The sequence below is a fragment of the Triticum urartu genome, chromosome 6A (assembly GCF_056163025.1).
Source record: "Triticum urartu cultivar PI428250 chromosome 6A, HENAU_Tu73, whole genome shotgun sequence".
Lineage (NCBI taxonomy): Eukaryota > Viridiplantae > Streptophyta > Magnoliopsida > Poales > Poaceae > Triticum > Triticum urartu.
Window position 1 is genome coordinate 485222451 of NC_141878.1, and position 23042 is coordinate 485245492.

Consider the following 23042-nt stretch of genomic DNA (forward strand, 5'->3'; position numbering starts at 1 on the left):
ATGTCGGTGTCAAAACCGGTGGATCTCGGGTAGGGGGTCCCGAACTGTGCATCTAAGGTGGATGGTAACAGGAGGCAGGGAACACGATGTTTTACCCAGGTTTAGGCCCTCTTTATGGAGGTAAAACCCTACGTCCTGCTTGATTTATTCTTGATGATATGAGTATTACAAGAGTTGATCTACCACGAGATCGGAGAGGCTAAACCCTAGAAGCTAGCCTATGGTATGATTGTATGTTGTCCTACGGACTAAAACCCTCCAGTTTATATAGACAACGGAGGGGGCTAGGGTTACACAAGGTCGGTTACAAAGGAGGAGATATACATATCCGTACTGCCTAACTTGCCTTCCACACCAAGTAGAGTTCCATCCGGACACGAGATGAAGTCTTCAATCTTGTATCTTCATAGTCCAACAGTCCGGCCAAAGGATATAATCCGGCTGTCCGGATACCCCCTAATCTAGGACTCCCTCACCAAGCGTCTAAGCTTGGGGATGCCCCGGATGGCATCCCCTCTTTCGTCTACAAACCATCGGTAAATTGCTTGGAGCCTCGTGTATTATACGAGTCATTGCTTTGTTTGCTTTTTAGTTTGAAACAATCATATTTTGCTGGACACACCTTTTGAGAGGGACATGCGTTTATTCGTGATTTGTTAGAATACTCTATGTGCTTCACTTATATCTTTTGAGCTAGGCAGTTGCTCTAGTGATTCACTTATATCTTTTAGAGCACGATTGTGGTTATATTTTAAAGAAATAGTTGCACTCTCATGCTTCACTTATATATTTTCAAGAGTCTAATAAATAGTAATGGCGATATGCATGGGTTATTAAATTGGTCCTAGTATGATAGGTATTCGAGAGGGATGTAACAAAAACTTTCATGTAGATCACTGAATATGATAAGTTTGATTCCTTGCAATAGTTTTGCGATATTAAGATGGTAATATGTGGGAGGTACTTGTGAACGATTGTGGTTTAGTAAGAATATTGGTGTTAAAGTTTGTGATTCCCGAAGCATGCACGTATAGTCTCTAGTTATGCTAAGAAGTTGGAGCATGCTTTATTATTGATTGTCTTCCTTATGGGTGGTGGTCGGGGAAGAGCGATGGTATTTTCCTACCAATCTATCCCCCTAGGGGCATGCATAGTAGTAGTACTTTGTTTTGAGGTCTAATAAAGTTTCACAATAAGTATGTGAGTTCTTTATTACTAATGTGAGTCCATGGATTGTACTCACTCTCACCTTTCCACAATTTGCTAGCCTCTTCGACACCGTGCATTGCCCTTTCTCACCTCGAGAGTCGGTGCAAACTTTGCCGGTGCATCCAAACCCCGTGATATAATACGCTCTATCACACATAAGCCTCATTATATCTTCCTCAAAGCAGCCACCATACCTACCTATTATGGCATTTCCATAGCCATTTCGAGATATATTGTCATGCAACTTCCACTGTTCCATTATAATGACACACATCATCATTGTCATATTGCTTTGCATGATCATATAGATGACATAGTATTTGTGGCTCACAGGGACGGAGCCAGAAAATGAAGATAGGGGGGGGGGGCAAGAACTCGAAGCACTAAAATCATAATAGGATACATGGTCATATACCTAGTAAATAATGAAATATCTAGATATTTAATATATGTCTGTTGTTCTATAATAATAAAAAATTCATATCTATTACCCCGCAAAAAAATCATATGTATTACTTTGAGTCGGTGTTTCGTTGCATTTCGTTTGCATTAGCATCATGTTCACATGGCAGCGAGCTTGAAACAATTGGCTTAAAAATATGAATTGATTCAACCCTTTCTCTTTGTGTCTACACAAATGCAATCAGGCGTCTATTGAACAAACGTTCAAGTAATATCCATCCAGCAGGATAGAATGTGCATCATCTGATTTTGGCTAGCGCGACCTGAATGCCTGATTACGAACACATATTGCCAGCACGTCATTGGCAAAGACGCCTGCACACCATAGCATGCACCCTAGTAGATTCCTTTGACAATTAGACTAATTAGAATTTACTAGTTAGTTGATGTTTTCAGTTCTACAATTCCACTTATACAATCTGAAGGCATAGATAAACTAATCTAATGCTGAAAGTAAACTAACCCCTTTTTCTTTTGGTTTGGTCGCTCCCTGTGGCCAGCCGGATGGCAGCACGCTCGTGATCATGGATCGGCTACACTATGGCTGCCTGTCCCCTCCCCTCAACGAAGAGATTCGACTCAAGATCTCAGGCGGCCGGCGGTACACTCGATCTCAGGCTAGTAGCGGGGAGGTTGGAAATGAAGCGATTAGATGAGATCTAAATCATGCGTATGTTTTTTAGGGATGAAACTATGTGTACGTGCATAGTGTTTCTAGCCTGGCCCTTTCTCCTTTCTTATAAGATTTGGGCCTTTTATCAGTATACATGGGACCTCGCAATGGGAAGGACAACCGCACAGGGGGGCGAGACATGCCATGGACTCTGTATGTACACAGAAAATTAGCTGGTAACTGATCGGTATAACGGGGCGACGCGATCGTTAGGGGGGGGGTCTCGCCCCCCTCGTCCCCCTTGAATCCGTCCCTGGTGGCTCAGCCACCGTTCATCATTTTTTATACATGTTACTCTAGCATCATTGCACATCCTGGTACACTGCCAGAGGTATTCATATAGTCATATGATTTAGTTTCATCGAGTTGTAAGTAAATAGAAGTGTGATGATCATCATTATTAGAGCATTGTCCCAATGAGGAAATAAAAAAAGAGAAAAAAGAGGCCAACAAAAAAAGTGAGAAAAAGAGAGAAGGGGTAATGTCACTATCCTTTTCCTTACTTGTGCTTCAAAGTAGAGAGTCCAATGTTGTCACTTTAATATACTAGTGGGAATTTTTCATTATAGAACTTGGCTTGTATATTTCATTGATGGGCTTCCCCAAATGCCCGAGGTCTTCATGAGCAAGCAAGTTGGATGCACACCCACTTAGCTTTTAGTTTGAGCTTTCATACACTTATATATCTTAGTGCACCCGTTGCATGGCAATCCCTACTCCTCTCATTGACATCAACTGATGGGCATCTCCATGGCCCGTTGATTAGCTGCGCTGATGTGAGACTACCTTCCTTTTTTGACTTCTCCTTATTAATATCTACCACTGCATTCTATTCCACCTATAGTGCTATGTCCATGGCTTGTGCTCATGTATTGCGTGGGGGTTGAAAAATTTGAAGCACGTTAAAAAGTATGAACCAATTGCTTGGCTTCTCATCGAGGTTGTGCATGATAAATACTTTGTGTTAAGAAGATGGAGCATGACAAGAAGATATGATTTTGTAGGGACAAGGTTCTTTAGCATTTTTATTTTGTAAGACATGATTGTTTGTTAGTATGCCTGAGTATTGATGTCTTTATGCCAAATTATAGACTATTGCTTTGAACCATTCGGATCTAAATATTCATACCATAAAAGAAAGATTACATGATGAACATGTTAGGTAGCATTCCACATCAATTTTTTGTTTTTGTCATTTACCTACTTGAGGATGAGCAGGAATTTAGCTTGGGGATGCTTGATACATCTCCAAGATATCTATAATTTTTTATTGTTCCATGCTATTATAATATCAATCTTGGTTGTTTTATAGGCAATTATATGCTATTTTATATCATTCTGGCACTAACCTATTAACCTAGTGCCTAGTGCCAGTTCCAGTTATTTTTGCCTATTTTTGGGTTTCCGGGAAATCAGTACCAAACGAAGTCCAAACGCTATGAAACTTTTTGATGGGTTTTTTCTAGATAAGAGAGACCCTAGAAGCTTCGAGAGGAGACCAGAAGGCAAACGAGGAGACGTCAAGGCAATAGGGCGCTCCCTGATACCTTATGGGCCTCGCGTGGCTTCGTCTAGCCTAATTCCACTTCTATAAATTCTTAAATATTGGGAAAATAACAGAGGGCCACCCGAAACAGTTTTTTCGCCACCGCAAGCTTCTGTTCTTCCGCGATCCCATCTAGAAGCCTTTTCCGGTACTCTACTAGATGGGGAATTGATCACGGAGGGCTTCTACATCATCCTTGCCGCCCTTCTGATGATGCGTGAGTAGTTCACCACAGACCTACGGGTCCATCGCTAGTCTCTAGATGGCTTCTTTTCTCTCTTTGATCTTCAATACCATGTGGTCCTCATCTTCTTGGAGTTCTATCCGATGTGATATTCTTTTGCGGTGTGTTTGTTGGGATCCGACTTATCCATTTGGTTTGGCCAGCTAGATTGATTTATCTTGCAATGGGAGAGGTTCTTTGTGATGGGTTCAATCTTGCAGTGCTCTATATCCCAGTGACATAAAGGGACAAGACACGTATTTGTATTGTTGCCATTAAGGATAAAACAATGGGGTTTATTCATATTGATTGGGTTTACTTTGTCTACATGATGTCATCTTGTTGAAGGCGTTACTCTGTTTTCTATTTCATACCATAGATGTATGCCTATATACATGATCATTGCCTTGAATATTGTCAAAACTATGCGCTTTTCTATCAATTGCCCAATTGTAATTCGTTCACCCCCTGTATGCTATATGCTTGAGAGAGAAGCCTCTAGTGAAAACTATGCCCCCCGGGTTTACTTTTATCATATATAAAAACACAAAAATACCTTGCTGCAATTTTATTTCTTTTATTTTGTTTTACAATTTATTTATCTGTCTACCACTACAAGATTTAATCCTTGCAAGTAACCACCAAGGGGATTTACAACCCTCTTGTTCGCGTTGTGTGCAAGTATTTACTTTAGTGTGTGTGCAGGTGGTGCTAACGAGGTTCTGCGTGGTTCATATTGGATTGATAACCTTTGTTGTTAACTGAGGGAAATACTTATCTCTACTATACTGCTTCATCATCTGCTCTACGAGGAAATCCCAACGCAGCTCACAAGTAGCAAGAAGCACTCTCAAAGTGCAGTAATAGTAGTAGATGAAGATGGATGTCGGTCTACTTGTCACAGACGTAATGCCTGTGTACTGATCATGCCATGAATAACATCATAATTATGCACTTTTCTATCAATTGCTCAACAGTAATTTGTGTACCCATCATTGCTATGTTCTTGAGACTCTAGTGAAAGCTATGGTCCTCGGGTCCATTGACCTCGTATTACTAAAACCCTAAAAATCTTGCTGCAACTCATTATGTTTTTATTTAGTTTTACAATTCACCATATTATATTAGTTCTACCACTTTCAGAATTAATCCTTGCAATTAACGAGTATAAGGGGATTGACAACCCTCTTACCTGCATTGGGTGCAAGTATTTGTTTGTGTGTGTGCAGGTACTATCGACCTTTGTTTGCATGAATCTCCTATAGGTTCGATTAACCTTGTTTTTTTACTTAGGGAAACTATCTGCTACTATACTACTTCACCCTTCCTCTTTGGGGAAACCCCAACGCCTATCACAAGTAGCAAAAGAATTTATGGCGCCATTGCCGAGGAGACTTCATCAAACAAATAAATGTCCCTTCACACACATTTATCATTTACTTGTTCTACTTTTTATTTTCTTTATTAATTTCACTAAAAATGAAAAATACCAAAAATATCTTGTGTGCTTTATTTGCTCGTTGTTATGGCTAGTTCTTCACATGTTAGGACGTAATAAACAATTCTGAAAAATTAGGACACAATAAAAAAATTGCATAGCAGTAGTGTGTATGATTTTTGGACATTCCAGTAAAATGTGAAAATTCAAACACTATAGGAAAAGCTTTTGGTTTTGCACTGCACTACACATACCAAACAAGCAATTTAAACACCCCAAAGGTAATTCTTTGCACATTTTTTATAATACAATGGATTTGTACAAGGGGACAATTATGTTTGTTGAAAAGTTTCTATAATTCAAGATTCACAAAGTTTCCGTGGGCGCGCACAAAAGTTCAAGGATATTCCCCACTTCAACGGTGCTCGTCTTTCTCACTTTCACTTTTCTTTCTGAAAAGTTTTAGGTTCCCCTCTATATTTTTTTGTAAACTTTTTAAAAGCACACAAAATAATAAAACGACCCTCTAAAACCGTCGGGTTGTGTCCCAAGCAACGCTTTCTTTAAAGTCATTAAGCTAGGCATAAAGTGCTCAAGTAATTGATCCATCCGAATCCCAAGGTATATCAAAGCCAATTTTAATTAACAATGATTTATAACTTAGTACTGATAACAAAGCAATATATATCATAGAAAAATGGAGTCTAACTCTCTTCCTATGAATCAACATGTCATAAAAGCACAATTCATGCATACAAGTAAAGGCCAATGCATAGTATAAATAGTTTCTTGCAACTTTATCGCATTAGAAATATAGAGAGGTGGAGATGTCGTTCCTCTCTCATAATAATTGCAAGTAGGAGCAACAGGCACTTGCATATTATATTCATTATAATCATCACATGTAACGGTAAACACAACCCATCAATATGGTTCTTAATAAGTGCAAACTTCTCTGATATAATGTAGTTGGGAGAATTAAAAAAACATAATAGCACTATCATGTGTGGGTGCAATAGAAAAAAGTTTAATTTTTAACATGAGGAACTATAGCAAGTTCATCTTCATAAGAATCATTCATATTGGCATCTTGGCCATAAGCATAGCAACCATCAAGTTCATCAAAAAGGGATATTTCAAAAAAAATCTAAGGGATGATAGCATTCATCCTTCGGTAAGTACAAAGGGAAATTGAACAATGTATGAGTTGAAGAGTTAATATCATTAGAAGGTCGGCATGAGTAGCTAATCCGTTGTTCATCCTTTTGTTCTTCGCCCTCCTCCTCATCTTTTTCATCTAATGGTCTCACAGTTTCATCAATTTCTTCTTCCATAGATTTCTGCAAAATATTAGTCTTGTCTTGGACATCGAAGACTTTCTCAATAAATTCATTTATATCGACATTGTATTTATAATTCTAATAGCAATATTTAAGTATATCATAATTTTTAAATCTGTAAAGAGCATCATCACACTTTTCATATTTTTCAAACAAAGATTCAATTCATAAGCACACTTAAAAGCAACAAATTTTTCTATTTGCTCCACATCATAGTAATCATATACACCATTAGCATAAGAAGCCAAGGTTTCATTATCATTAAATTCACATTGAAAGGGAAGGTGTGGATCCTCCATCTTAGAGCAACAGGTATAATCATACCTTAAGCACAAATTCCGAGCATACCAACGCAAAATTTTAATTTGATCCCATAAGTGTTTTGCTTTTTGAGACGAGCGATAATCCTTAAAGTATTCCCGGTGATCCAAAGTATCTCCCATTATCAACTTGAATGGGGATTTATCAGTATTATCAAAGTAGTGTTTAATGTTTTCCACATAACCAACATCGAGGGTTTTAGGAGGTTCCCCATCTCCATGAATATCAAGTACAACTAATTTTTTTGGTATTTCATGTTCCATATCCATAATTAATTAAAGATATAAAACAACTTACAACATAAATAAAATCTACTTAGAGATAAAGCCAACAAGCGCACACGAGAATATTGCCCTATGCTATTGCTCCCCGGCAACGCCACCAGAAAAAAGGTGTAGATAACCCACACGTATAGGGGACCGTTTGTAGCCTTTTTTGATAAGTAAGATAAGAGTGTCAAACCCAGCGAGGAGCTAAAGGTAGAATTTATATTATCTTCAAGTTCTATCAACCACCAATACACTACACACACCAACATTTGCTTTACCTAGAATAACAAGAAATAAAACTAATTTGCAAGAATTAAACTTGAAGTATTTTGCGAGATAATAATAATTAGTTGTTTAGTAGAAAGGTTTTTGGAGAACAATAAGAGAGATTGTCCATAGGCAATTGAATATAACACGATAGATACTTAGCATATGCAATGAGGGAGAGCCATACACTAACATAGTTTTCGTATTTGGATCATATGCACTTATGATTGGAACTCTAGCAAGCATCCGCAACTACTAAAGTTCATTAAGATAAACCCAACCATAACATTAAGTAAAAAGTCCCCTTTACTCCCATACTCAACAACCCCCTTACTCGGGTTTAAGCTTTTGTCACTCTCGCAACCTACTATAAGTGAATCATGAACGTATTCCAACACCCCACATCGGTAATTCCCACCTGTGTGCGCGTGACAGAGGGCACCATAGGACAACACCACATTAACATCCAACTCATATCAATCACACCATACCACAATAACCCGTGGGACAAAAAAATCTACTCAAACATCATAAGATGGCAACACATCATTGGATAATAATATGTGGCATGAAGCACCATGTTCAAGTAAAAATTAAAGAGGGAAATAAGAGGTTACACTGCTGCATAGAGGGGGAGAAACTTGGTGATGACAGCGACAAAATTGTTGGTGTAGATCACCATCATGATGGCTCCCCCGGCGGCACTCCGGTGCCACCGAAAGAGAAGGGGAGACGGCCACACCCTTCTTCTTCCTTGGCCTTCCCCTTACATGGGAGAAGGATTTCCTCCTCTGGTCCTTGGCCTCCCCGCCCACCTAGGGGCAGGAGCCCCTCTAGACTGGATCTCTCTCTCTATCTCTATTTCTTCTCTACTTTGCGTCATTGTTTTCTGGACAAACACTGTTTCTTAAATATCTGGAGATACGTAACTCTGATCAGGCTGAAATTTTAACATGATTTTTTCTAGACGTCAGCTTCTTTGCACCTGAAGGACAGCTCCAACCGACATCTGAGGTGGCCACAAGCCTGCCTGGCGCGCCCTAGGGTAGGGGTGTACCCCTTGAGCTTGTGGGGCCTGTGGGCCACCCCTTTTGTTGATTCTTGCGCCAAAAATCCCATATATCCCATACAATTTCTCCGTAAAATTTTATCACGTTTGGACTTTGTTTGATATGGATTTTCTAAGAAATACAAAAACATGCAAAAATAGGAACTGGCGCTAGGCAGTAGATCAATAGGTTAGTCCCAAAAATAATATAAATTGTTACCAAAAGTATGTGAAAGTTGGAAAATAATGTCATGAAACAATCAAAAATTATTGATATGACGGATACGTGTAATGCACTCGCAAGACCATCTGATTGCTTTGATCTTCCTTGTGTGAACCTTCTTGTATTTGGTCATTGCTTCACAGTCAGTGAAGACGATCCCCTGCGTGAAAACTTGTTGTTGCCATGCGGTGTTCGTGGACGAACCCGGTGCATCACCGCGAATGGCACGTGCAGACCTCCTCGAAAACATCTACAAAATAATTTTTCAGTCCAATACAGTGAAACAATATTGATCCTACGATAATCACAACATCATACTCCTCTAAAAACATCTATGAATGCAAGACAAACTCAAAATTTAGATATAAAATATGCATACCCTAGACATGGCAATGCTAGGCATGTAGAACATGGATTCACGAAAAATAAGTTGGGGATTGGAGGATAAACATACCGTAGATTGATCACGAGGAAGGATTTGAACTGAAATCATATGAGTAGGGAGATCAGGAAAAGTCGTGGTAGGGTTTCGATAGGTTTGGAGGAATAAGAAGAAGAAAGGAAAGAGATTAGGGAGAAATACTGCTACTTGTGAGCTGCGTTGGGATTTCCCCGAAGAGGAGAGGATGATGCAGTACAATAGAGATAAATATTTCCCTCTATTATGAAACCAACATTATCAATCCAGTAGGAGAACCAAGCAACACTATGTAAACAACACCTGCACACAAACAACAAATACTAGCTACCCAACGCGTAGAGGGGTTGTCAATCCCACAACGGTATTGAGAAAGATTAAATTGTATAGGTTTTGATAAATATATCTAATAAAAATAAAAAATAAAATAAAATAAATAGAAGAAAATTGTAGCAAGGTCTTTTTGGTTTTAGTATATGATAGAAAATATACCCCGAGCCATAGTTTTCATTAGAAGCTTCTCAAGAAAATAACATACGGTGGGTAAAGAAATTAATGTTGGGCAATTGATAGAAAAGCAAATAATTATGACGATATCCATGTCAATGATCATATATATAGGCATCACGTCCAAGATTAGTAGACCGATTACTGCCAGCATCTACTACTATTACTCCACACATCGACCGCTATCCGACTTGCATCTAGTGTATTAAGTTCATGGAAAAACGGAGTAATGCCTTAAGCAAGATCACATGATGTAGACAAGAAAAACTCACGTATGAATAAACCCTATCTTTTTACCCTTAATAGCAATGATACATGAGTGTAATATCTCTTTTTGTCACTGAGATTGAGCACCGCAAGATCGAACCCATCACAAAACACCTCTTCCCATGGCAAGAAAAATCAATCTAGTTGTCCAAATCAAACCAATAATTCAGAGAAGAAATATGAGGCTATAACAATCATGCATAAAAGAGTTTAGAGAAAACTCAAATAATATTCATGGATAGATTTGATCATAAAATCACAATTCATCGGATCCCAACAAACACACCACAAAAAGTCATTACATCAAATAGATCTCCAAGAACACCAAGGATAACATTGTATTGAAGATCGAAAAAAGAGAAGAAGTCATCTAACTACTAACTACGGACCCGTAGGTCTATGGTAAACTACTCACACATCATCGGAGGGGCAACAAGGATGATGAAGAACCCCTCCGTGATTGTTTCCCCCTGTGGCAGAGTGCTGGAAAAGGCCTCTAGATTGGAACTCGTGGTTCTGGAACTTGCGATGGCGGAAGTGGACTCCCCTAAGGGTTTTGGGATCTTAGAGTATTGAAAGTGCAACTATCCCTAGGTGGTTTTGGTAATTCTTAACAACATATAGCTCATTGAGCTAATGCTATTCCAAGATTAATATTTCAGGAAAAGCTCAATGAATGGCATGGCATGGATGAGGAATGTGGACCCCTCAAAATATTAGGGACAAAAGGATTGGCTCAAGCTCAAAGCTCAAGACTCTACATTTTATATTTTAGTGGTCCAAGATCACATTGAGTCTATAGGAAAAGCCAATATTATCAAGGAGGGATGAGGTGTTGTTTAATGAGGTTCTTGCTTCATAGTGCTTAGTGATATGCTCCAAAACCCTCAACTACCTTCCCACATCCACATATGACCTAAACCAAAAGTCAAACTCGGCCCTACCAATTCTTTCTATCCGGCGCCACCCAGTTTCAAATGTCATAGCCACTGCCACAAACCCTAGGCAAATCGGTCTCACCGATAGGGATTTCGGTCACACCGAGATGGGGTTGTAATCTCTCTGTTTCCCTTCGTAACATTTCGGTCCTACTGAGATGAGCGATCGGTCCCACCGATATTGCAATGTAAACTCTTTGTTTCTCTTTCATAACATTTCGGTCCCACCGAAATGAGCGATCGGCTCCACCGAGTTTACCTGACCAACTCTCTGGTCAGCTTATTACCAAAATCGGTCCCATCGAGTTTGTGTAATCGGTCATGCCAAGATTACGTTATGCCCTAACCCTAACCATATCGGACCTACCGAGTTGCACCTCAGTCCCACCGAAAACCCTAACGGTCACTAGGTTTGCTAAATCGGTCTGACCAAGTTTTTCACTTTGGTCTCACCGAGATTGGTAAATTGTGTGTAACAGTTAGTTTTTGTGTGGAGACTATATATACCCCTCCACCCACTCTTCATTCATGGAGAGATCCATCAGAACATACCTACACTCCCAACCTATATTTTCTGAGAGAGAACCACCTACACTTGTGTTGAGACCAAGATATTCCATTCCTACCATATGAATCTTGATCTCTAGCCTTCCCCAAGTTGCTTTCCACTCAAATCATCTTTCCACCAAATCCATATCCTGTGAGAGAGAGTTGAGTGTTGGGGAGACTATCATTTGAAGCACAAGAGCAAGGAGTTCATCATCAACACACCATTTGTTACTTCTTGGAGAGTGGTGTGTCCTAGATTGGCTAGTTGTCACTTGGGAGCCTCCGACAAAGATTGTGGAGTTGAACCAAGGAGTTTCTAAGGGCAAGGAGATCGCCTACTTCGTGAATATCTACCGCTAGTGAGGCAAGTCCTTCGTGGGCAATGGCCATGATGGGATAGACAAGGTTGCTTCTTCATGGACCCTTCGTGGGTGGAGCCCTCCGTGGACTCGCGCAACCGTTACCCTCCGTGGGTTGACGTCTCCATCAACGTGGATGTACGATAGCACCACCTATCGGAACCACGACAAAACATCCGTGTCTCTGATTGCGTTTGAATTCTCCAAACCCTTCCCTTTACATTCTTGCAAGTTGCATGCTTTACTTTCTGCTGCTCATAGACTCTTTGCATACTTGCTTGAATTGTGTTAAGACTGCTTGACATGTGATAAGATAGCTAAAATCTGCCTAAGACTAAAATTGGGAAAAGGATATATTTTTATTTGGTCAAGTAGTCTAATCACGCCCTCTAGACATACTTTCGATCCTACAAGTGGTATCAGAGCTTTGGTCTCCATTTTCTTTGATTTCCATAGCTTTTGGTGGTCATAGCCTTGGTTTCACAACCTAGGAGGGTATGGCGTCTAGCGAGGGAAATTATCACCATAGAGGTCCTTACTTTGATGGTACAAATTTTGCTAGTTGGAAGCATAAGATGAAAATGCATATTCTTGGACATAACCCCGCCGTTTGGGCTATTGTGTGTGTAGGCTTGCAAGGTGAATTCTTTGATGGGAGAGAACCGAATCGTGAAGCTACCGCGAATGAGTTGAAGATGCTACAATACAATGCTCAAGCTTGTGATATCCTCTTCAACGGATTGTGCCCCGAAGAATTCAACAAAATCAGCCGTCTTGAGAATGCAAAGGAAATTTGGGATACTTTGATTGATATGCATGAAGGTACCGACTCCGTCAAGAAATCCAAGTTGGATGTGCTTCAAAGTCAACTTGACAAGTTCAAAATGAAGGATGGTAAAGGTGTCGCTGAAATGTACTCTAGGCTTGCTCTTATCACAAATGAGATTGCCGGCTTAGGAAGTGAAGAGATGACCGACAAATTCATCATCAAGAAGATCCTAAGAGCCTTGGATGGAAAATACGATACCGTATGCACATTGATCCAAATGATGCCAAATTACAAAGATCTCAAGCCAACAGAAGTCATTGGAAGAATTGTTGCTCATGAGATGTCACTCAAGGATAAGGAGGAGCTCCATAACAAGTCAAGTGGTGCTTGCAAAGCCTCATGTGAAGTTCCCACATCATTAAGTGAGAAACAAACCTTCAATGAAGAATTGAGCCTAATGGTGAAGAACGTCAACAAGTTCTACAAGAGTAGAAGCAAGGAAAGGAGTTCCAAGTCAAGGTCCTACAATGACAAAAGATCTTCTAGTCGAGAGCGAAACTGCTACAATTGTGGAAGACCCGGACACTACTCCAATGAGTGTACGGCTCCCCACAAGAGAAGAGAAGATTCTCCCAAAAGAAGAAGTAGAAGAGAAGAATCACCATCAAGGGAGAGAAGGAGTAGGGATGATCGATATGAATGAAGACACCCTCGGAGAAGCAAGGATTCGGAAAGGAAGGACAAGTCATCAAGGAGCTACACAAAACGAAGACATCAAGCTCATGTTGGTGAATGGGTATCCGGCTCCGACTCCGACAATGACTCCGAGAGAAGCTATCACTCCGACTCCGAATATACTCAAGATGAAGGTGTTGCCGGACTAGCACTTGTGTCAACCAACTCCTACGACATATTTGATTCACCAAATGAAGGAATTGGAAGATGCTTCATGGCCAAAGGTCCAAAGGTATCACATCCTGATTATGTTGATTTCAATAGTGATGAAGATGACTTGTTAGGTGATGATGAGTTACTTGTTGACAACTATAGTGATGAATACTATAATGAAACGAATGACAATGATAAGGAGAAGATTGAGTCTCTAACTAAAGAACTAAACACTCTTAAGTTAGCTCATGAAACTATCTTAGAAGATCATCGAGAACTTTTAAGGACTCATGAGAAATTACATTTTGAGAAGCTCAATCTTGAGCAAGAGCACGAGTTCTTAAAGGCAATCAATGATGATCTTCACAAGAAAAGTTCTTCTTACATTGCCAAGCGTTTACTCTTATCCACTTACATGCCTCAAATCAACTCTAGTAACAAGAACAAGAAGGATTCTCCTTCTAGTAGTAACAATAATCATGCTAAATCCAATGTTGTTGCTTCTAGTAGTTCTCTTGATGCCACTAATGATTCTCTTAGCCAAGTTACACTTGAGCAAGAAAATAGCTTATTGAAGGGAATTATAGAGAAAGGTGTTTACAAGAGCCTTGCTGGGAGTAAGCAATTTGAGGAAATTGTACGCAAGCAAGGAAGGCACCGGAAGAATCAAGGTATTGGTTTTGAACGAAAGTTCAATGCCAATGGAGTTGAGTGGGAAGAAGATCAATACCCCAAGATGAAGTTTGTTCCTCAACAAGAGAAGTATGATCCTACTTCATCCAAAGGGACACAAGCTCAAGATGATCTTCCACCACAAGACCACAAGTAAAAAGGCAAGGACAAGCTTGAAGAGGAAATTGATGCATTTGAAGAAGCTCCTAAGGCCTTGGTAAAGTGGGTTCCCAAGACTACATCAAGTTCCACTTCATCAAGTACAACTACAACTCCGAGGATTCCCATCAAGATGGTGTGGATCCCGAAGAAGAAGAACTAGAGAGTTCTTGAGGGTGACTCCGCCAATACACTTCACTCTTATCATTTTGGCAAGAACAAGTGCAATCAACTTCCACATCTTGCACTAGTTCAAGGAGTCACAAACCCTCTTGTTGGTAAGACAAGGGACAAGGTAATCTAAAGCTTTCATAGACATCATCTTGTGTGTGCATCACTCAATGTCTATGGATATCCTTGTTTGTTCCTTGTGGGACTAACCCGTGTAGGTATTGAAAGTGCAACTCACTCCAAAGGATAGCTTCAAATGATCTACATCAACATAGAGCATCCACATCTTCAACACCTACATGAAGTCATCATCGACAAAACCCAAGGTTAGTTCATCCCTCTTAGGGGGGGATCTCACATCTAGGGGGAGCTTTACTCTAACAATTGAGTTAAAGCAACTCTAATGGTCTGAACACAACAACGCTTTATGTAAAAGTGGTAACCCCACTTGTGCTAAAACGATGAGTATGACCTATGATCAAATGTTCTCATTTGACTCCCAAGTCAATATACTCATATATAGATGACCTAGTCATCACCAATTGCTTGATAGATGCTAGAATTGTTTGTGTATGCTTTGCCACATATTTCATTTGCCATTTTATTGTGTGAGCATGTTGGTTGTATAATTTACCCATTCGAGGACATCCACTTGTTGTTTTGATTGATTGGTTTCCTTTTCTTTTGGCCAAGTGGATGGACAAGAATGCCTAAGAACCTTCTCTAGCTATCTATGCTTTTCTCATCTCAAAATCTATTCATGCTGCATCACAAAATTTGATCAAGTCAGATTCGAACCACTCTGCGTGAGGAGCACTCAGAGTCCCCGATTCGTCATAGACTTAAACTTCCCAAACTTCTTTGTGCGTTTCGGTCTGACCGATTCACCCATTTCGGTCATACCGAGATCACTAAGTCGATCTAGGTTTTCTACCTCGGTGCAACCAATTCGAACCTTTCGGTCACACCGAGTTTCAGTAACTGCTTGCAGTTATGAATCTCGGTGCCACCGAGTTGTTCCACTCGGTCACACCGACAGGGTCGGGCTATATATACCCACGGGTCAAATTTTGGAAAACTTTCCGAACCTCCTCGACCCGCGCTTAGCCCGCTCTGCCTCCAGGGTCTCCGGATCGTCTTCCTCATCGCCAGCGGCCTCGTGCCGCTGGTCTCCGCGCCGTCAACGGGAATCAACCCTGCCGTTGCCGCCGTAGCGAGTTCATCACCGAGCTAGGGTATGAACTCGATCACTGTGTTGTTCTATCTCCGATTTCCCAGCACATTGCTTTGCCATGTATCTTGCCACGATTGAGATCATTCTATCCAGTCAAAACACTCCGTAGTTTAGTCGTGAATTAAGAATTTAGGGTTAGGTTTCCGCTGAAACCATCTCATACCCACCGAGTTGTGGAACTTGGTACCACCGATTCGGCTCAGGCCATTGCACATGTGGTTCTCGGTCTGACCGAGAATTGCAAATCGGTGTGACCGAGTTCAGGACTTTGTGAAACCCTAGCAGTCTCGGTGCCACCGAACTGTGACTCGGTCTGACCGAGTTCACTAGTTTAGGTTCCAACAGCTGCTTCGGTATCACCGAGTTTACAAATCGGTTGATCCGAAATGCTTGCTGTGGAAAACTAAAAGTAAGTTTTTGACTCATTCTTTTGCAAAAACCTCTGCATTTTGTGATGCTCATCCACTCTATCTCATCTATATCTATTCACAGGGTATGCTGTCAGTGTTTGCAATATGTCTGATCAGAGTGACAGCCAGAACAGGTCAGAGGAGCAGGTTCACCTGAGTGAGGGCACTAGTCCCTCTAGCAGTTCAAATGATGGTAGCAGGAGCACCCCAAGCAACATACCCAAAGCTGCCACCAGGGCCAGAAAGAAGAAGACCTCTGAATCTGAGGATGAAGACTATGTGGCAGTTGAGGATGAGGCCACTTCCAACAAGAAAGTGGTTAAGAAGGAATATAGCACTGCTGCTGCCACCAAGCCAGGCATGAAGCAAAAGGTTCCTGCAAATAGGATTCCAATGTCTAAGGCCAGAGCATCTACTCAAGTCCCTTTGGAATCTGAACCCAAAGAGGCTGCTGCAGAAGAGGAAGGAGAGGGTCAAAAATACCACTGCTAGAGTGCTTGGGAGATCCTCAATCATGAGAGATTCTGAAGAGGAAGAAGAAGATGCTGCACCAGCACCCAAAGCTCAGAAGCTTATGGGTGATGCCATCAGGGAAGGGGTTGTTCCATCTAAGCCTAAGACTGCTCCAAAGGCTGAAAGAACAAGGCCTCAGTGCCTGAAGCTGAAATGGAAGAAGAAGATGATGCGTCACATGTCTTGAGGAAGCTGAAGCCAAAAATCCCAGATCACAATGATGCTCATCCAGTTGCTGAGAATATGAAGATCAGGAAGGACTCGGGTATGATGCTATGGAGAGAGTCAGATCCATATGCCACCAGGAGAAGGACTGCTGTGGATTACATGTTCCATACAAAGGAACAACAGGACTTTTATGAGACCATCTTGCTTGACAAGAAGCCCATAGTGTGTGACATGAGATGGGTCGACTGGGATTACATCAAGAAGAATGAGGATCACTATCCAGGTGTACATGACAATTTCAAGGCTTGTGGAGTCGATGAGTTTGTGGCTGAGAAGCTCACAAAATGGAATGATGAGCTCATCATGCAGTTTTACTCCACAGCTCATTTCTACCCAGATGGAAGGATTGTCTGGATGTCTGAATGTACGAGGTACCAGTCCACGGTTGCTGAATGGGCGAAGTTGATCAATGCCCCAAAAGAGAGTGAAGATGACTTGGATGTCTATGCCAACAGGAAGAAGGATCACAACACAATGGCACACATGTACAAGGAGATCCCAGATGTTGCTCTTGAGACACATAAGTTTGGATCTGTACATTACCTTCTGTCAGGCTTGCCAACCATCAACTGGATCCTCAGGCACACTCTCTTGCCAAAGTCAGGTGATCACAAGATGATCAGAGGCCATGCAATTAACTTGCTTCACATCTTTGATGTCCCACAGAAGTTCAAAGTCATGAGCCTAATAGTTGAAACTATCAAGAGGACAACTTTAGATCAGAAGAGGAGTTGTGGGTATGCCCCACAGATCCAGGAGATGATCAACTCCAAGATGGGTACTGGTACATATCTTCTGGACAAGGAGCACATGCCTATCTATCCAGACTTCAAGGACAACACCGTGGTTATGAATGAGGATGAACCATCTTTTGTGCACGCACAAGCCAAGAAGGAGAAGGCAAAAGCTGAAAAGGCTGCAAGGATGCCTACTACTGAAGAAGCATCTCAGTATCTCCTGAAGAGCAAGCAAGATCAGCTTGGCTACCTGATTGCATCCACTCTGAGGATTGAGAAGGGACTGGCCACTCTGACTCAAAACCAGGAGAGCCTGGAAAGAATCGTGGAGCAAAAATTCTATGACTTGGATGTGAAGGTAACTGAGATTCAGTCTATTGTGGAGCAACTTCAAGATGATATGCAGGAGAGGAAGGGCAAGACAACCACTGATGCATTTGCCAGAGTGCCTAGAGCTCAGAGGTCTGCTGCAGTGCCTGTTGCAGACACCAGAGCCACGTCATCTGCACCAGCTACAGCTTCTGTGCCACCAGCTCTAGCACCTACTCCATCAGCTCCGTCTACTTCGACTGAAGCCTTCGTTCTTGGAGTTATCTGGACACCACCACCTGAAGACCAAGCCTGAGAGACGATTTAGTACTATGCATTTTCTAGGAACTTTTTGGTAACTTGTTGCCAAAGGGGGAGAAAAATGTATAGATCAAAGGCTTCGAGAGAGAGCGTTGCTTCTTATTCTCTCTTGCTTTGGTGGTTGAACTTTATTTGCTTTGCCTGTTTGAGATACCTTTTGTCTATGTGATACTTGGATGATCATGTGTTTGATCATATGCTACCTTAATGCCTGTTGGATGACATTATCTTTTTATCCCTATATAATGCTTGGTGATGAGTGCATGCATTTAATTATTATCATTTTGAGCGCTCCACCAAGATGTATGTGACATGGAAGAGTAACCCATGAGCCTAACTATTTGTGCATTTGCAGTCCAAAGCAAATCATAAACTATGCACAAATTTAGGGGGAGCTCTTGCTTTTCGCATACTTCTCAAAGCGACAATGTTTTTCACTCTTATTATCATTTGTCGAAGCTTTGATCTATATGTTGTCATCAATTACCAAAAAGGGGGAGATTGAAAGTGCAACTATCCCTAGGTGGTTTTGGTAATTCCTAACAACATATAGCTCATTGAGCTAATGCTATTCCAAGATTAATATTTCAGGAAAAGCTCAATGAATGGCATGGCATGGATGAGGAATGTGGACCCCTCAAAATATTAAGGACAAAAAGATTGGCTCAAGCTCAAAGCTCAAGACTCTACATTTTATATTTTAGTGATCCAAGATCACATTGAGTCTATAGGAAAAGTCAATACTATCAAGGAGGGATGAGGTGTTGTTTAATGAGGTTCTTGCTTCATAGTGCTTAGTGATATGCTCCAAAACCCTCAACTACCTTCCCACATCCACATATGACCTAAACCAAAAGTCAAACTCGGCCCTACCGATTCTTTCTATCCGGCACCACCGAGTTTCAAATGTCATAACCACTGCCACAAACCCTAGGCAAATCGGTCTCACCGATAGGGATTTCGGTCACACCGAGATGGGGTTGTAATCTCTCTGTTTCCCTTCGTAATGTTTCGGTCCTACTGAGATGAGCGATCGGTCCCACCAAGATTGTAATGTAAACTCTCTGCTTCTCTTTCGTAACATTTCGGTCCCACCAAAATGAGGGATCAGTCCCACCGAGTTTACCTGACCAACTCTCTGGTTAGCTTATTACCAAAATCAGTCCCACCGAGTTTGTGTAATCGGTCACATCGAGATTACGTTATGCCCTAACCCTAATCATATCGGTCCTATCGAGTTGCACCTCAGTCCCACCGAAAACCCTAACGGTCACTAGGTTTGCTAAATCGGTCTGACCAAGTTTTTCACTTTGGTCTCACCGAGATTGGTAAATTGTGTGTAACAGTTAGTTTTTGTGTGGAGACTATATATACCCCTCCACCCACTCTTCATTCATGGAGAGATCCATCAGAACATACCTACACTCCCAACCTATATTTTCTGAGAGAGAACCACCTACACTTGTGTTGAGACCAAGATATTCCATTCCTACCATATGAATCTTGATCTCTAGCCTTCCCCAAGTTGCTTTCCACTCAAATCATCTTTCCACCAAATCCATATCCTGTGAGAGAGAGTTGAGTGTTGGGGAGACTATCATTTGAAGCACAAGAGCAAGGAGTTCATCATCAACACACCATTTGTTACTTCTTGGAGAGTGGTGTCTCCAAGGTTGGCTAGGTGTCAATTGGGAGCCTCTGAAAAAGATTGTGGAGTTGAACCAAGGAGTTTGTAAGGGCAAGGAGATCGCCTACTTCGTGAATATCTACCACTAGTGAGGCAAGTCCTTCGTGGGTGATGGCCATGATGGGATAGACAAGGTTGCTTCTTCGTGGACCCTTCGTGGGTGGAGCCCTCCGTGGACTCGCGCAACCGTTACCCTCCGTGGGTTGAAGTCTCCATCAACGTGGATGTACGATAGCACCACCTATCGGAACCACGACAAAACATCCATGTCTCCGATTGCGTTTGAATTCTCCAAACCCTTCCCTTTACATTCTTGCAAGTTGCATGCTTTACTTTCCGCTGCTCATAGACTCTTTGCATACTTGCTTGAATTGTGTTAAGATTGCTTGACGTGTGCTAAGATAGCTAAAATCTGCCAAAGACTAAAATTGGGAAAAGGATAGATTTTTATTTGGTAAAGTAGTCTAATCACCCCCCCTCTAGACATACTTTCGATCGTACAAGTATTTATAGAGGCGGAGGTAGGTCAAAACAATGCTCGTGGGCCCCACTTTCATCTTCTCGTGGCCTCCAAAAGCTTCGAGGGTCTCTTATCACGAGAAAAAAAATCTCCAAAAAGTTTCGTAGCATTTGGACTTCGTTTGGTATTAATATCCCGCAAAGTAAAAAAAATAAGCAATCCTGCAAAGTAAAAAATAAGCAAAAAACAACAACTAGCACTAGGCACTGAGTTAATAGGTTGGTCCCAAAAATGATACTCTCCCCGTCATGAAATTCACGTCGCAGGGGGTTTCAAATTTTAACTACCGCATATTTTACAAAAACACCCATCTGCAAATTCGAATTCTCTCAAAGCAACCCGCACGCAGGCTCAGGTCGCGGGAAGATCCTGCCGCCGACCGGGCTCAAGGCCGGTGGAGCTCCTGCCGCTGCTGCATCTTATCCTGTAGATTCTCCCCTGCTGCCGGCCACTGACTCCGCACAGGAGCTGCCCCCACTCCAAAAATGATCCCGTCTCCTCCTCCTCCGGCAGCGGCGTCCGCACAGGGGCTCGGTGTCGTCGCACCTCCTCAGTCCTTCCCGAGCATACCAGGAGCTCCACCACGCCGATACCTACGCCCTCCTTGAGCCACGCTTGCTGGGAAGCCGCTGATCGACGGAATCAGTCCCGTCTGCTCCCACTCCGGCTGCCAATTCCGCACACGAGCTCAACGCCATCGCTCCTCCTCTGGTTTCCCCGAGCGGCTCAACAGCTTCAGGGTGATCTTCGGTTCCTCCAGGTCACTTTTCCCCTGTCCATTGGTTGCTAGTTCGCCTAGCCGTGGTGGTCCGCCGCTTGCTGCCATTGGAGCTCGTCAGTAGCTCCTCCGGTGATCAAAAACCGATGCCACTGCCATTGGAGTATTACCGACGGTCGGGTGCGTGCACGCTCGCCCATGCTGCATGCTTGCCGGTGGAGCTCGTGCTTGTGCTGACCTGCTGTTCTTCGCTGTTGATCTTCTCTGAAGAAGGTACAATATAATCTCTGGTCTTCTGCTATCCTTCCCTTGTCGATTGATCTGTAGTAACTGTTATTGTTGTAATCCCTTCGTCATGCTGTTGCTTGTTGTATCAAAAATTAACTCATAAGATATGTGACTTAGATTAGTCATTCAAGATAACACTATTTATGCATGGCACATGAGTACAGACCTAATAATTAAGTAACTAACTTGTGTTAAAAAAATGCACTCCACTCCAATTTAGCATGGATTCACAAGCACATAGATGCATCCACAGCTCTGGGACCTCTATCAGTACTAGAGGAACAAACAAGAGAATGGCTGTAGAAACTATTTGTACTATGATTTATTAGAAAGAATGTTGTCAAACTAATGGAATATCGTCCGCAAAATGATCTGGCAAAATATTAAAACAATAAGCAAAAATAAGAGAGTAGAGATGTTTAACTACCCAAAATCCACCAGTGGAGTGGTACAAAGTTCAATAGCTAACAATACGTAGTAAGGAGAATTTTGCATGTCCGGCTAAACCACTTACTGCAAGAAGAATATGTACTTACCCCTTGCTCCATGATCCAATAAGTCCTTCAGATTCTTGCCTGCTGAATGTGGTACCATTATGACAGGAATTGTCACACTAAGTGAAGTATCATTGTTAGACAATTTTGAGCTACTATCTGGAAATGTTTAGGTTGTAAAAATGTTCAGTTTCTGAATATTCTAAATAGGCCTTCGTAAAAGATACGAAACCGAATTGAAACAGTTTTGGCAATGCTTGGCAATCCTCAGATGTCAATCTAGAAACTACTCCCATCTCTTTGAATACTTCTTCACCCTTATGATTTAGCTGCTGATATTATCTGGGTTATTTAGATTAACTGAATTATTTGGATTACATAAGTACATAAACCTTGTTCACACTCCTTGGTATGTCTAGCTTTGTGATTTACTCCAGTATCTGCAGTCCCAGCTTTTATGTTTAGCTCTACTGATGATTATCTCTATTGGCATGGCCGTGATCTTGCCTTACTTAGAAAGGCTACTGAATTTATATTCCTAGGACTAAACAAGTAGCATAGTTTTATTCCTAGCTATTTCTTGTTATACGGATTAGATGCGTCCGCTGTCCATGAGTTGTGCAACCGACAAATTCTGTCAAATATACTATAGCTATCTATTAGTGCTGTATATTATTCAGGTACTAATCAATTATGAGAGGTTATAGACATATTGCAAAAAACAAAGTTTTAAATCATGGTTATTGCACGGCCATAAAAATGCAACTGAAGATACTGGAGGCTACTATACATTGTGTAAGTGTTCAAAAGACATCAATTACAATAATTTATAACTAATCTAAGATATATCCCCTATACTCCTATTGG

General features: G+C 41.5%; 1 pseudogene; it reads right to left on the reverse strand.

Moving 5' to 3' along the window:
* Positions 1 to 20970: 20970 nt before the first annotated feature.
* LOC147965812 (uncharacterized) lies at positions 20971 to 22668 on the reverse strand (annotated as a pseudogene).
* Positions 22669 to 23042: the final 374 nt, after the last annotated feature.